The sequence below is a fragment of the Lemur catta genome, chromosome 5 (genome assembly GCF_020740605.2).
Source record: "Lemur catta isolate mLemCat1 chromosome 5, mLemCat1.pri, whole genome shotgun sequence".
In the NCBI taxonomy this organism is placed as follows: Eukaryota; Metazoa; Chordata; class Mammalia; order Primates; family Lemuridae; genus Lemur; species Lemur catta.
The window spans coordinates 5,664,948-5,680,401 of record NC_059132.1 but is presented as its reverse complement, the minus strand read 5'-3'; positions in this window follow the sequence as shown (position 1 = coordinate 5,680,401).

Sequence of the window (15,454 nt, the reverse complement as noted above, 5' to 3'; positions counted from 1 at the left end):
GGAAGATCCAGGCTTTTTATCCTCTGATTCATATTAATATTTACTGCAAATAATGTTAAATGGCACATACAGAGGGAGAGGACATAGTTCTGTCAGGGGATGGGGCTCCTGTGGCCAGGGCTTTGGCAGCGATTCTCTAGATGAGGGTGTGGGAAGGTCAGTGCAGACTCACCAGTACTGATTCAAAAAACCCTGCAGACAACTTGGCCCATTTCACAGATAGAGAAAAGTGCCCTCTGCAGGGAGAAGGCTTTGGCACGAGACTGAGCTGCTTGGCCTCAAAACCACCAGTCTCAATTCAGCTGGGTGACCTTTCTCTCAAAAGAGTCATGGAAAGGAAAAACAAAGGAGCAGGGAAGCAAAAAGGACAAGAATGAGAGGGAGACAGAAAATTGAAGAGAACACAATTAGAGGATACAGAATTAATCAGGGGACAGGAATGAGCAGAACGTCCGAGGGAAGTGAAGAAAAAGAAAACAGCTGAAGAGTAGGGAGGGGAAAATGCACTTTGTTCTAAATCAACGCCAGCTGACAACTGTCCCCTCTGTTCTGTGGAGTGATGTAGCACCTTTGGCACCTGCCACGGAGCTGGCCCTCACCATCACCCTGAGGGAGAGGCGGAGCTGCGCCCACTCCCCGTCAGCTTCTCATCCCTTCATTCCTTCAACAAATATTTATTCAGAACCTACTCAGGGGTCAGAGACTTTTCAAGGTGCTGGAAATATAACTGTGAACAGGCAGTAAACACAGAAGCAGTTAATGAGCCCGTTTTAGATAGCGAATAGCAAATGCAATGAAGAAAATGAAACAGAGTAACACCATGGGGTGAGTCCCGGAGGCTGCCCCGGCTAAGCTGCTCTCATCTGTGCAGTAGGAGTGGTAACGGGACCTTCCCCGCCGGGCTGCTGTGAGGATCATAGGAGTTAATGTAAGTACCCAGCACAGTGCCTGGCACAGAGTGAGCCCTCATTATTATTACGCTATCCGAGTGCAGGCAGGGCCTCTTTCTCTAAGGAAGTTTTGTCACCTTCATTGGATTGTGTGCTCTTTGAATGCAAGGACTGCTGTCTGTCTTGTTGTGTGCTACTCATAGCACAATGTCTGGCATGTAAGCAGTAAATATTTGTTGGATGAATAAGCAAATTCCCATTTCACCAATAGAGAAACCAAGGCTGAGAGTTTTGAGGATTAAAGCCATCCAGCTGAGTTAGTGGCAGAGCCTAAGCCTCTTGGTTAGAAGGACTTCAGGTGCAGGGATTCTTAGAGCTCAGTCCTGATGCCCCTAGAGCCCACGTGTTCTCTGGGTAAAGGCTGACAGAGAGTGGTGGGCTGTGGTGGGGAGAGATCTGGAGAGGCCTTTGATACAACCTCAAAAGTGGGCTTAAAAGGAGCGCTGTGCCGTGTGACTCTCCTTATTCTCCCAACCTCTCCTCACCAACTACAAAGGCAAGAGCCTGGCACCCACCCAAAAGACCTCTGCATCTTTCTCACTCCCACTACTATGGGCTGCTTCCCAGCAGCCAGCCACACTTCCTGCAGAATCATCCTGTTCCTTTCACTGCTAGAGCCTTGGCTGCTGAGACAGCTTTCCTTCTTTCTTCTTTCCATCTCGTCCTTTTGCCCACCTTGCCTAAAGCTCTCCCTTTTCGGACGCTGTCTTTTCCTCTCATTCATTCCTCTCTTTCTAGATCTCTGATCTTTATTCCTCCCCTTTTCCTTTCCCTTCTTCCCTCCCTCCCTCCATAAAGCAATAGCCTTGCTCTTTCCTCCCTAAATTGAAGGGCAGTAGTGTAGAAAAACAAATTGCTGTCAACAAAAGTACATTTCCACTGTATTCATCCCCATGCAGAGAAGATTTATCAGGGTCTCTCACCCTGCACTGTTATGTAAATGTGGTAATCTAATGGAAATATGATATCTAAGGTGTCTGAGGATAAAGCCACCATAAAAACTATCAATTACCCACTAGAGCTTGGATTTAGTTAACTCACTCACTGCCTTGCCTGCCTCTGTTCTCTTCCCCTCTGGGAGACAACTTGACATGTGGTGACAGCTTATAAAAAGTGCTTTCTGCCTCCTTGGCCCTAGGAGGTCATCTGGAGGATCAAATGTTTGTAAAGTGCTTGGGAAATTATAAAGTCCTACATAATTCAAGGGTATTATTATTATTTCTGTTGTCATGTGGGCCATCTTTATGCCTCTTTGGTTTGACAGATGTCTGCTCTGTCCGCAAGCCCGGGCTAACCCCAGGCTTATGTTTCTGTAGCCTCCCTTTGCCTACTTGAACCTATAAGCAATACCCTCTTTTTTCCTTCTTTCTAGGTAGCCCCTGGGCACCCCAGAATCACACTGATGTTTGTCCTAGAAGTTTAATAGGAAGATAACCTATTGAGGGGGATGAGAATCTTCTGAATAGCCCTCCACATTCCCACCCCACTGGAGGGGAGAGTGGGGCAGGCCCACAGGAGCAATGGGGAACTGGAAGGGAGGCTAGGGTCAAAGGCCTTAGCCAGACCCCATGGCAGCTGTACGGAGGGCCTTGGAATTCCAAGTGCTGCCCTAGATTATCCAGTGGCTATGCTCAAAGAGGCCTACACTGCTGTCTCTTCTCAAGACAGGCAGAAGAGCCTGGTAGTTAAAGGCCCAGGGTATGAGTCTTGGGTTTAAACCCCAGCTCTGCTACTTTCCGAATTTCCTCTCAGTTTTCTTATTTGCAAAAATGCCAGTGATAATAGCATCTGCGTCATAGAGTTGTTGTGAGGAATAAACATGCTAAGCTTGTGAAGAGTTTAGCATGCAGTAAAACAATTTTGTTGTTTTAAGTGCCAATCAGAATGCTTTCTAGATGGTGGGCCTTGACTGTCAAAGATGTGGCCATTGGGGATACAGACCTTGCCTGGTCACCCTCCCCAGGACAGGGCCCCTAGGTCTAGGTTGTGCCTGCTTCCCTTGGGATCGGGATGTTTCAACCCAGCAGCTCCTGGGGGCTGTCGTTGAGGAACTGGAGGAGACAATGGAAAGGCAAGAAGAGTTTTGGGGGAGGTGGGTGTCTCTTACATAGAAATGTCAAGAGTCAGAGCTGGAAGTGAGGGAGGTGGCGGGGGTGGGGGGAGGAAGGAAGAATATAGGATGTCTCTAAGCTGCCAGAATCCGGATGGGGCTGCAGCTCTGGGGCCCTGGCACTTCCTGCCACCCCCAATCTTGGAAATGAGTCACTAGAGGGAGGAGTGACGGAGGCATCATGCTCTGCCCACAGAGCATCAGGTTCTGTTCCCCAAAAGAGGACTAGTGGGAGGGACAAGGAGACCCAGAGCTCAGAGGCCAAGGGAGCTGGGTGCAAGGGGAGAGAGGAGGAGTTCCTAAGGCTCAGCTCACCTATTGCAAAGCCAGGGAGGCAGACCCTATCTTCCACCTCCTGTCCCAGCTTCATTGCCCATCCTGGTCATGAAAAATCACTTCGCAATTGTTCTTCTGATTTCTGCTTCTGCCTGTCCTATGCCTTTTCTCCAGAGGGAGGTGCTTCACATCCTTCTAGTAACAGTAACCTACAGTATGAGAGAGGACAAGGATCCACTCCTCACTTTCCCACCTGGCCAACACTTAAATTCTCCTCCCCGTTAAAAGCCATTCCCTCTGCCCCTGAGCAACCCATCTATGACTCTGTTGTAGCCCTTGGCTCATTTCAGGGGAATTTTTTTCCAGCTCCTCAAAATTAGGGTCTTCTTTTGTCCCTAGAGCCCAGCCAAATGTTAGGCATAAATGTATAGATATTATGTTGGCCCCCAAATATTGTTTTTTCTTCCTTTCTCCTTTAGTCCCTGCTGTTCCCGGACTCTTCTTTATAGTTTCCATTTACTGAGCACCTATTATGTGCCAAGTGTCTTTACATATTAATTTATTTAATCCTTATAATGACCTAATGCCCATTTTACAGATGAGAAAACAGTGAGGTTAAGTAACCTGTCCAAGGTCACAGAGTCAGCAGGTAGCAGAACTGAGATTTGACAGCAAAATCCTCATTTTTTTGTTGTTTTAAGAACTTATTATTATTTTTTTAAACACTGCAATTAGACCTCTTAGTGGTAACGATTTCATATAGAATTTTTAGTTAATTTGTGGGTTGCCAATTGCTTTATTGAGATATGATTTATATACTATATAATTCACCCATTTAAAGTGCACAATTCAATGGTTTTTAGTATATTTACAGAGTTGTGCAACCATCATCACAATCATAGAACATTTTTATCACCCCAAAAAGAAACCTCATGCCCATTTGTAGTCACTCCCCATTTCTCCCCAGCTCCCTCACTCTAGGCAACCACTAGTCTACGTTTCCTCTATATAGATTTGCCCAGTCTGGACATTTTATATAAATGGAATCATACAATGTGTGATCTTTTTAAACTGGCTTCTCTCACTTAGTATAATGTTCTCAAGATTCATCTCTATTACAGCATGTATCAGTACTTCATTTTTTTATTGATGAATAATATTCCCTTGCATGGGCATACCATCTTGTATTGACCTGCCCATTTTTATCAGTTGATGGGCATTTGGAGTGTTTCTACTTTTGGCTCTGATGAATAATGTTGCTATGAACACTCATGTACAAATTTTTGTGTGAACACGTGTCTTCAGTTCCCTTGGGGATACACTGAGGTGTGGAATTGTTAGGCCACATGGTAGCTCTATGTTTAACCTTTTGAGGAACTGCCAGGCTGTTTTCCAAAGCAGCTGCACCATTTTACAATTGTCACTAGCACTTTATGAAGTTTCCAATTTCTCCACATCCTCCCCAACACTTGTTGTTATCTATCTCTTTTATTATAGCCATTTTAGTGGTGGGAAGTGGCATCTCACTGTGGTTTTGTTTTTCATTTCCCTGATCGCTGATGATGTTAAGTACCTTTTTATGTGTTTACTGGCCATTTGCAGATCTTCTTTAGTGAAATATCTATTCAGGTCCCTTGCCCATTTTTTAATTGGCTCGTCTTTTTATTATCGAATTGTGAGTGTTCTTTATTCTAGATTCAAGTCCCTTGTCAGATTTGTGATTTGCAAATATACTCTCCCATTCTATAGGTTGTCTTTTTCACTTTCTTGGTGGTATCCTTTGAAGTACAGGAATTTTTTTTTTTTTTTTTGAGACAGAGTCTTGCTCTGCTGTCCAGGCTAGAGTGCTGTAGCATCAGCCTAGCTCACAGCAACCTCAAACTCCTGGGCTTAAGCGATCCTACTGCCTCAGCCTCCCGAGTAGCTGGGACTACAGGCATGTGCCACCATGCCCGGCTAATTTTTTCTATATATATTTTAGTTGGCCAGATAATTTATTTCTATTTTTAGTAGAGACGGGGTCTCGCTGTTGCTCAGGCTGATCTCGAACTCCTGACCTCGAGCGATCCGCCCGCCTCGGCCTCCCAGAGTGCTAGGATTACAGGCGTGAGCCACCGCGCCCGGCCAATATTGGACAATTTGAAAAAAAGTTGGCAAGGTAAAGAAGCTAGATAGATGGGTTCTACATGAATTGAATGAGCATCAAAAGAGAAATTGTCTTGAAGTTTGCCTTTCTTTGCTATCACAATGTAAAGGTGAACCATTTCTATACCGTATTGTGATGTATGATGAAAAATGGATTCTTTTTGACAATCGCAAGTGTTTGGCACTATGGCTGGATAAAGATGAAGTGCTGAAACACAGTCCAAACTGAACATTCATCAGAAAAAGCTAATGGTGTCTGTTTGGTGGTCCAACACTGGTATTATCCACTGCAGCTTCATGAAAACTGGTCAGTCAATTACAGTGGACATCTACTGCAACCAACTGGATGAAATGATGAGGGATGCCTGCGATTATTGGTTAATAGAGACAGGCCAATCCTTTTGCAAGACAATGCATAATCACATGTTGCACAAACAATGCTGTTCTAACTACAGAGGCTGGGCTTGGAAACTCTCTGTCATACATCATATTCACTAAAACTTGCACCAACTGACTACCATTTCTTCCAGGCTTTGGAGTGCTTCTTGCAAGGAAAAACATTCAGTTCTCAACAAGCTATGGAAAATGCCTTTCACGATTTCATTGTCACTCACTCTCCAGTCTTCTTCACTGCTGGCATAAACAACCTACCATTAAGGTGGCAAAACTGTGTCAATAGTTTAGGTGCACACTTTGATTAATTGTACTGCCTCTTGTTTGAGATATAATAAACTACACTTTTGATTCAAAATTGGACATTTGATATCTAATGACTATGTGCGCGCGTGTGTGTATGTGTGTGTGTGTGTGTGTGTGTGTGTGTGTGTATTTTAGGGACAGGGTCTCACTATATTGCCCAGGCTGGCCTCAAACTCCTGGACTCAAGTGATCCTCTTGCTTCAGCCTCCCAAGTAGCTGGCACTAGAGGTGCATGCCATGCCTGGCTAATTTTTTTTTTTTTTTAGAGACAGGGTCGTGTTCTGTTGTCTAGGCTGGTCTCAAACTGCTGGCCTCAAGTGATCCTCCCAGCTTGGCCTCCCAAAATTCTGGGATTACAGGCATGAGCCACCACACCCAGTCTACATGTCTATCTTTATGCCAGTACCACACTATCTTGAGTATTATAGATTTGTAGCAAGTTTTGAAATCAAAAAAGTATGAATCCGCGAACTTTGTTCTTCTTCTTTTTTTTTTTTTTTTGAGACAGAGTCTCACTCTGGCGCCCGGGCTAGAGTGCCGTGGCATCAGCCTAGCTCACAGCAACCTCAAACTCCTGGGCTTAAGCAATCCTCCTGCCTCAGCCTCCCAAGTAGCTGGGACTACAGGCATGTGCCACCATGCCCGGCTAATTTTTGTATACATTCTTTAGCTGTTCATATAATTTCTTTCTATTTTTAGTAGAGACTGGGTCTCGCTCTTACTCAAGCTGGTCCCGAACTCCTGAGCTCAAACGATCCGCCCGCCTCGGCCTCCCAGAGTGCTAGGATTACAAGTCTGAGCCACCATGCCCGGCCTGGATTTCTTTATGATTTTTAGGATCAGCTTGTCAATTTCTGCAAAGAAGCCAGCTGGGATTTTGATAGAGATTCTAGTGAATCTGTAGATCGATTTGGAGAGAAAACCCTCGCTCTTAACCAAGACGCCATGCCATCTATCAATCCCAGTGCAAAAGGAGAAGGGAGGAGCATACAAGAGGAGAGGGAGAAGAGAAAAGCAGGAGGAGGGGGAGAAAGGAAGAGTAACTATCCATGTGGAGCAACCTGAAGTGAATCCAGATGTAGGGAGATCCCAGGCCAACCGAGAGGCAGAATCTTGGGAAAACTGAATTCTTATTCAACAAATACATTTTCTATTAACCCCAATTTCAGCCCATATATTGGTAGATGGCATGGCTCCTTCTCTCCCAAGACCGTTCCCTTCTTTTCCCCAGGATCTCTTCCATATGCTTTGCTTTGTGGGATTTGATGAAAGCTCCCTGTTGAAAAGCCCCATGTCTCAATAATGGAAAGAAATGAATCTCATTCTCACCCTCTTTCTGCAGTGGGAAGTGTTACAACCCTTCTTGGTGAGTATCAAGGAAACTGGCCTGCCCTGGGGCCTCTGTTCTGGGGAGACTGGCATATGCAGGGTATGCACGGGTCCCTGAGGGTGCTCTGGAACATACAGGGTGGGGAATGGGACTGCAACTCTCTTAAAGCCTCATGATCTGGTGAACTCAGCTGGGCCCAAAATGTCTTGCTACAATCTTTACCTTCTATACCTCAACCAGACTATCTTTCTGGCTAAAAGCTGGTAAGGGAGTGAGGATAGGAGAGATAGGGGTATAGGCTGGAGGAGAAGTGAGCTTAGCTCCTTCCTAGTGGACAGAGAAAGGATGATTGAAATTGCTCATTTAGCAAACGATTTAGCCAGCTGTAGAAAATCCTATTAAATGACAATTCTTATCTCAGTCCCTTGCTCCTGGGAAGAGCAGCTCTGGGCTTTGTGAAGACCAGGACAAAGTCTCATTTAAATCCAGTCAAACAATCATTACCAATAAGAAGCTAAAACCCAGAGACAGGCAGACTTTACCAGGTCTCCCAGCCTCTTTCTACCCCTTAACCCGAGTCCCTCATATCATCCGTCAATTATCTGGTTAGTTGCGCCTTTTCTCTGCTCATTGTAATATAAATAGCAAGCATTTTATGGGTCCCCATTAAGCAATGTGATCAGCATCAATTACCTAATGAGACTCTGGAAAGTCATGATTTAAAATCCTGTCCTCAATTGTGACTGGGCTTTGTCTGTAGCCAACATGGTAATTGTGGTGACAAACTAATTGCACTCCAGATGTGGACCTCTGTTCCCAGCCTGGGTCTGGCCCTGGGGAAAATTCACCCTCTGCCAAAGGAGCTAATCTCTGTACTTTGTTCTGAAAGGGAGAGTATTATTTGTCCTCAGAGGCTCAGGGCGGAATGGGTGGACTTACTTCTGCCCTATAGTATCAGGGCCTCTGAGTATGGAAGAAAGAGAATGAGACTAAAGGAAAGTGCAGGGACACTGGAGACTATCAGCTCTCTGAGGGCAGGGTATTTTATCTGATCTGTTCTCTCCTCTTCCCATAGTGCCTATAGGCTATCTGGAACATAGCAGGAGCCACGAAAAACAGCCTCAGGTTACCCTCACTGCTCTTTATACCCGGCTTGTAATGTATTAGCACACTAAAAGAAACTCCCACCGGCACCAGGACAGGTTACAAATGCCATGGCAACTCCCAGAAGTTACCCTATATGGTTTAAAAAGGGGAAAAACCCTCGGTTCTGGGAACTCCTCACCCTTTTGCCAGAAATCTTATGAATAATCCTCCCTCAACTAAACGTAAAATTAAATAAAAGGTATAAAATGAGACCGTGGAAACTCACAAGGTGTTACTCTCTGTTGCTCTAAAAAAGAGTTGCTGATCTGTCTATGGGGCAGACAGCCACCCTTCTTTTTTCTTTTCTTACCTCCATAAACTTGCTTTTGCCTTACTCCGTCAGCTCGCTCTTGAATTCTTTCCTGTGCAAAGCCGAGAACCCGCTTGGCCTTTAGGCTGGACCCCAATTCTGGGGTCCACTTTCCTGTAACAGTAGCTCTAGGAAACTAATATACTTGCAATGGCTTAAAAGGCCATTGATGGGCCGGGCATGGTGGCTCACACCTGTAATCCTAACACTCTGGGAGGCCGAGGCAGGAGGATTGCTTGAGGTCTGGGATTTGAGACCTGAGCAAGAGCAAGAGCCCATCTCTATAAAAAATAAAAAATTAGCTGGGCGTGGTGGCGCGTGCCTGTAGTCCCAGCTACTCAGGAGGCTGAAGCAGGAGGATTGCTCAAGCCCGGGAATTTGAGGTTTCAGTGAGCTATTGTGATACCACTGTGTTCTAGCCTGGGCAACAAAGTGAAACCCTGTCTCAAAAAAAAAAAAAAAAAGAAAGAAAAGAAAGAAAGGAAAAGAAAAGGAAAATTAACCAAGTATGGTGATACAAGCCCGTTGTCCCAGCTACTCAGGAGGCTGAGGCAGGAGGATCGTTTGAGCCCAGGACTTTGAGGTTGCAGTGAGCTATGATGATGCCACTGCATTCTAGCTGTGGCAACACAGCAAGGCTCTGTCTGAAAAAAAAAAAGAAAAAGGAAAACAAAGGCCATTGATGGGTAGTTTCAGTTCTACAAGATGAAAAGAGTTCTTGAGATTGGTTGCATAATTTTGTGAATGTATCACTAACACTACTAATAACACTACTGAACTGTACTTAAAAAACTAACTTAAAAATGGTTAAGATGGCAAATTGTACGTTATATGTATTTTACCACAATTAAAAAATAAAAGCAAATAAAGGCCCTATATGATCTGGCCCTTTACTACCTTTTCTGGTAGCTTTGTCACTTACTTTGCTCCAGGCTCACTGAACTCAAGCATACTGTACATGCTCTAATCTCAAGATCTTTGCGTTTGCTAGCCCACCATGGTGGTACACACCCGTATTCCCAACTACTTCCAGGGTGAAGCAGGTGGATTGCTTGAGCCCAGGAGTTTGAAGATGCAGTAAGCTATGATCGTGCCACTGTATTCCAGCCTGGGTGACATAGAGACCCTATCTCTTAAAAAATCACTTTGCATTTGTTGATGCCTCTGCTTTGTAAACTCTTTCCCTTAATATCTGCCTGTCTCCCCTACTTACATAATTCAAGCTCTGTTCTAGTATCACTTCTGAGAGGTTTTCCTTGACCACTGTGTCTAAAATAGGTACCATTCTACCACTTGCTGTCCTGTACCCTGCTAAGTGTCTACATAAATTATTTGGACTTCTGCAAGGAAGAATTTTCTCTTCCCCATCTATTTGTTTATTTGGCCAATTCATTTATATCAGTATTTACTTATGGACATTTATTTTATATTTTGAATTATAATCCAACAGTACTTTTTTTTCCCCTCAAATTGTTCTGATTTTGGTCACTGAGATCTCTCAGTTGGTTCCTATATCCCTTTAACATACTCCCAGCATCTGTTTTTGTCTGAGCCTCTCCTTTTTTTCTGGCACTATAAGATGCTCTAGGTTCGTATTATATATTTCGTGCCCCAACCTTAGAATCAGCCATTTCTCCAAGGAGCCCTGGCTTCTTTTATTATAAAGACATTTCACTATCTGAAATTATATTATTTCTTTGCGTTCTATCTGTATCTCCCACTAGAACATTAAGTCCTTAAAATCAAGACCTTTCTGCTTGTTCACTGCTAAACCTCTATTACCTACAAAATAGTATCCAGTACACAGGAGGATATCAATAAAAGTTTAGGGCTAGTCTGAAGGTAGTAAGTTATCTCACTTGATTGTTCACAGTTTGTTACAGATTGAACTCCTTGTTCTACTACTTTCCCCTTTCTCACTACTGCACTTTGACCAGTCAAAAAAAAATCAATAAAAGTTTAGTGAATGAATGAATAAACGAGTAAGGCCAAGTATTGTGCCTTCTTATGTATGCATTCTTCACGGTGTTATGACTAAGAATTTGATCAAAGGACCGCTATAGATGTGGATGGACACATGGATGTATGAATGAACAGATGAATGAAAGAATGACTAAACAGATGGATAGATTATTGGATGTATGAATGGAGCAACAGATGGATAGAAGTTGGTGCCACTACCATGCTCTGTAGTTATTCATGACAAAAATTGGGTGGTGAGGGGCCTCATTCATGATTTCTTCCATACTTTCACTTCCCACATTCAATCAACTGCTAAGTCCTGCCAATTTTACATCTCAAATGTTTCTCAAGTCCATTCCTTTTTCTTCATTTCAACTGCTATTGCCCTAGTGCAGGTTTTCTTCCTGTCTTGTCCGGATGCTGCTACAGCCTCCTAACTCATCTTTCTCCCCTCACACTTGTTTCCATCCCCACTACCATCTATCTTCCTGCCAGAAGGATCATTATAAAATACAGCTATGCCCGTGTCACTCCCTTGCTTAAACCGTTAAAGTCTAAACTCCTTAGCGTGATATAAAGCACTGTGATGACCTGGACCTTGGCCACCCCTCTAGCCTCTCTTCTCGCCATTCTCTACCTTGCACTGATTTGTATGCCTCAGAAATACCAAACTGATTACATTTCCCTCCAGGGATTACGCTGCTTCTCTGTTCTGTCCTTTGCTCATACTAGTCCCCTGCCTAGAATGCCCTTTCCTCACATCATGGCTCAGAATTCTTACTGGCTTCAAGTTGTTGAAAGCAGGTACTTTTGCAGTTGTGCTTAGGCTTATTAGTAGAGCCAGGACTAGGGTGCAAAAGTTAAGGAAAGTTTTGCCAGTGAATGTGTATACATCTTTAAATCTTGTGCCCTGGGTGCTTCACTTGACTTACCCTGGTCCTGGCCCTAGCTTCTGCTTCTAGATTGGAGTTCTGAGGGGCAGGAACTTTGCATTTTGTTGCTGTAATCTCTAGCATAATGACTGGTGTCTACCAGTTGCTCAGTAAACATTGTGGGAGGGAGGGAGGAAGGATGAATTAGATAAAGGCCCACTACCTGGGCCTTCAAATCTAGACTTTATCTCTTACTAGCTATGGGAATCTGAACAAGTTACTTTTCTGCTCCTCAGTTTTTTCGTCTGTGGAAAAGAAATAATAGTAATACCTCTATTATAGAATTTTTTCCATTTTAAGGGAAATTATCTACTTCATCAAAATTTTCAAACTTATTCCCTTAAAAGTTCTTTATGGTGTTCTCTCATGACATTAAATTTTTTATTATTTCTGCAGTTATATCTTCTTAAAATTTTATTTATTTATTTATTTATTTTTATTTCAGCTTATTATGGGGGTACAAAAGTTCAGGTTATATATATTGCCCATGCCCCCCATCCCTAAAATTTTTGATATTGTTTATTTATGACTTATTTTTTCTTGATTGAGCTTGTCACAAGGTTTTGTTGATCCTCCATAATATCCCTATGTTTTAATTATTAATTTTTCACTCATTCATTCCTTTTTGCCTTTGTCTTATGATTTCTTCCTCCTATTCTCTTTTGAATTAGTCTGTTCTTTTTTTTTTTTTTTCTGAGACAGAGTCTCACTCTTGTTGCCCAGGCTAGAGTGCCGTGGTGTCAGCCTAGCTCACAGCAACCTCAAACACCTGGGCTCAAGCGATCCTCCTGCCTCAGCCTCCCGAGTAGCCAGGATTACAGGTGTGCACCACCATGCCCGGCTAACTTTTTCTGTATATATTTTTAGTTGTCCATATAATTTTCTTGCTATTTTTAGTAGAGATGGGGTCTCGCTCTTGCTCAGGTTGGTCTTGAACTCCTGACCTCGAGCAATACACCCACCTCGGCCTCCCAGAGTGCTAGGATTACAGGCGTGAGCCACCGCGCCCGGCCTCTTTCTGTTTTTAGTAGAGATAGGGTCTCACTCTTGCTCAGGCTGGTCTCAAACTCCTGAACTCAAACGATCCACCTGCCTTGGCCTTCCAGAGTGCTAGAATTACAGGCATGAGCCACCATGCCCTGCCAGTCTGTTCTTTTTTAACTTCCTAAGTTGGATTCTCTTTTTCAGCTTTTGTTTTTCTTACACAAGCATTTAAATCCGTACATTTCCCTTTAAGGACCACTTTATCGGCCTTCCATGGCTATTTTTTATTTCTAAGTATCTCCATTTTGATTTCTTTTTTGTCCCATGAGACTAGAAATGTTTCCAAATGCATGGGGCCCTTGTTATCTTTCTGTTGTTGAGTTCTACTTTGATTATAGAAAGTGGTCAATTGATTTTTTTTTGGTATCTGATGAGATGTGCTCTCTGGCCTGGCATGTGATCTGTTTTGTAGATAGTCCATGGGTGCTGAAAGAATAATTGTTGGCTGCCTCATGGGGTTATTGTGAGGATAAATATTAGATAATACATATAAAGCACTTAAAATGATGCTCGGCGCTCAGTAAGATCTCAAGAAATGGTGATTCTCATTGTTGATGTTGTTATCATTGATGGATAACAGTCTCAACCACTGCTCTGTGTGTCACTAGTGCCCTGAGAATTGGGAGAAATTAAGCCCTCTCCTGAAAGTCAGTATTCTACAGTTCAGTGTCTATACTGACTATAGGGTCAATTAATCTTTAACACACACAGAAAACACTACTCAGCTCATTAGAGTAGAAAAAGTTCAGAATTTGAGTAAGACTGACCTGAGATGGTCCCTGGCTTGCCCCTTACTAGCTGTGTGATACTTCTCCTCCCCCCAAATCCGCTTTCCTTACATGTAAAATGGGTATGATCTTGGACCTGCAGAGTTGTTGGGATGATTAATGTGAAAGCCTTCAGCATAGGGCTGGACTCAAAGTAAACCTTTGGTAAGTGTGGGTTTATTTTCCTACCTTCCACTGAGCCTGCAGGGACAGAGAGGAAGTGAAGTTAGAGCTGTAATGGTACAGCTCCACTCTCCTTTCCTGAACATTTCTCCTTAGAAAGCCTCCTTCCCGTCCCTGTAAAACTGTCCTTCTCTGATGCCCCTCCCCAGGAAGCAGCTTAAAACCAGCAGTGACTAAGGGAGAAGGGAGAGAGAAGAGGATGTTGGCATGTGCAAATGAGCAGCCAGCCCCCTGCCAAGTTAGTGTGACACCTGCTTAGACAGAATTTTTATTTTATTTCCTATCTGGAGCAGCCCAGTCCATTTTTCAGGCCATCAGCTACCACATCCCACAGATGACAGCTCAGACCGTCAGTGAGAGAAGGGTCCCCTCCTTGGTGGCCAAAGAAACTAGGATTTACCCCTGCCCTTTCTGGTGTCCCCAGGTTGGATCAACATCTCAGGGGCACGCCTGCCTTGCCCTGGATCTGTTGCTGAGCCTGGTTTCAACGCTAACTGTGACCTCTCCTACCATCTCTCCTTTAAGCCTCAGTCCTGGTATGCAAAGTGGGTCAGCTGATTTTCCTACCTTTGAATCCAAGGAGGAGGGGGCATGAAACACAGAAGCACAGGGGGCAGAATAAGGGAAGCTCTGGACAGGGGTGTTTCTAAAGTTCTCTTAGACAAAGATAGTCATTTTGCATCCCTTCTCACCACTACCTCTAGTTCCTTTGCCTCCACTCATTTTGTCCCTCCCATTCTAATTTCCATGTATAGATCACACAAGGTTCATTTTCTCTGTTCCCGCCTCTAGGCTGCTAGAGAAAAACCACAGAACAATGTTCACTAGCTCCATTGTCTGATTTTCAGTCGTGATCAGGGCTTCAATGCCCCTTGGCAATCCTTATAATCTATTGCCCCCCAATCTCCCATCTTTTTCATTTTCCTGTTATGGTCATTTGGGGTTGTGCCCACTTTTAGCTATTATGTATGAATATGCTATAGGCATTCTCGTACATGTCTTTTGTAGACATACGTTTTTCTTTTTCTTGGGTAAAATATCTAGGAGTGGATTTGCAGGTTATAGGGTAGGTGTATATTTAGCTTAATAAGCAAGTGCCAATGATTTTCCAAAATGGGTAGTAGTTGGGGCCTGTATTAAAAAGAAAGATCCCTGTTGAACTTACTGAATCAGAATATTCCCAGAATGAAATCCAGAAAGCTGTATCTTTTTTTTTTTTTAAAGACATGGTCTGCTGTGTTGTCCAGGCTTGAGTGCACTGGCATGATCATAGTTCACTGTGACCTCAAACCCTGTGCTCAAGCAATCCTCCTGCCTCAGCCTTCTGAGTAGCTAGGACCATGGCACATGCCACCACCCCCTGCTAATTTTTAAATTTTTTGTGGAGATGGGATCTTGCGCAGGCTGGTCTCAAACTCCTGGCCTCAAGTGATCCTCCTGCCTTGGCCTCCCAAAGTGCTAGGATTACAGGCATGAACCATTGCACCACCCTTATGCTGGGTTTTAAATCAGACTCTGGGCACCTCTAAGCATCTAAACCAGGAAATTCATACTAACCATGTGACAAAGACCTAATTATAGCTGTTTGTGGCCCACCCCT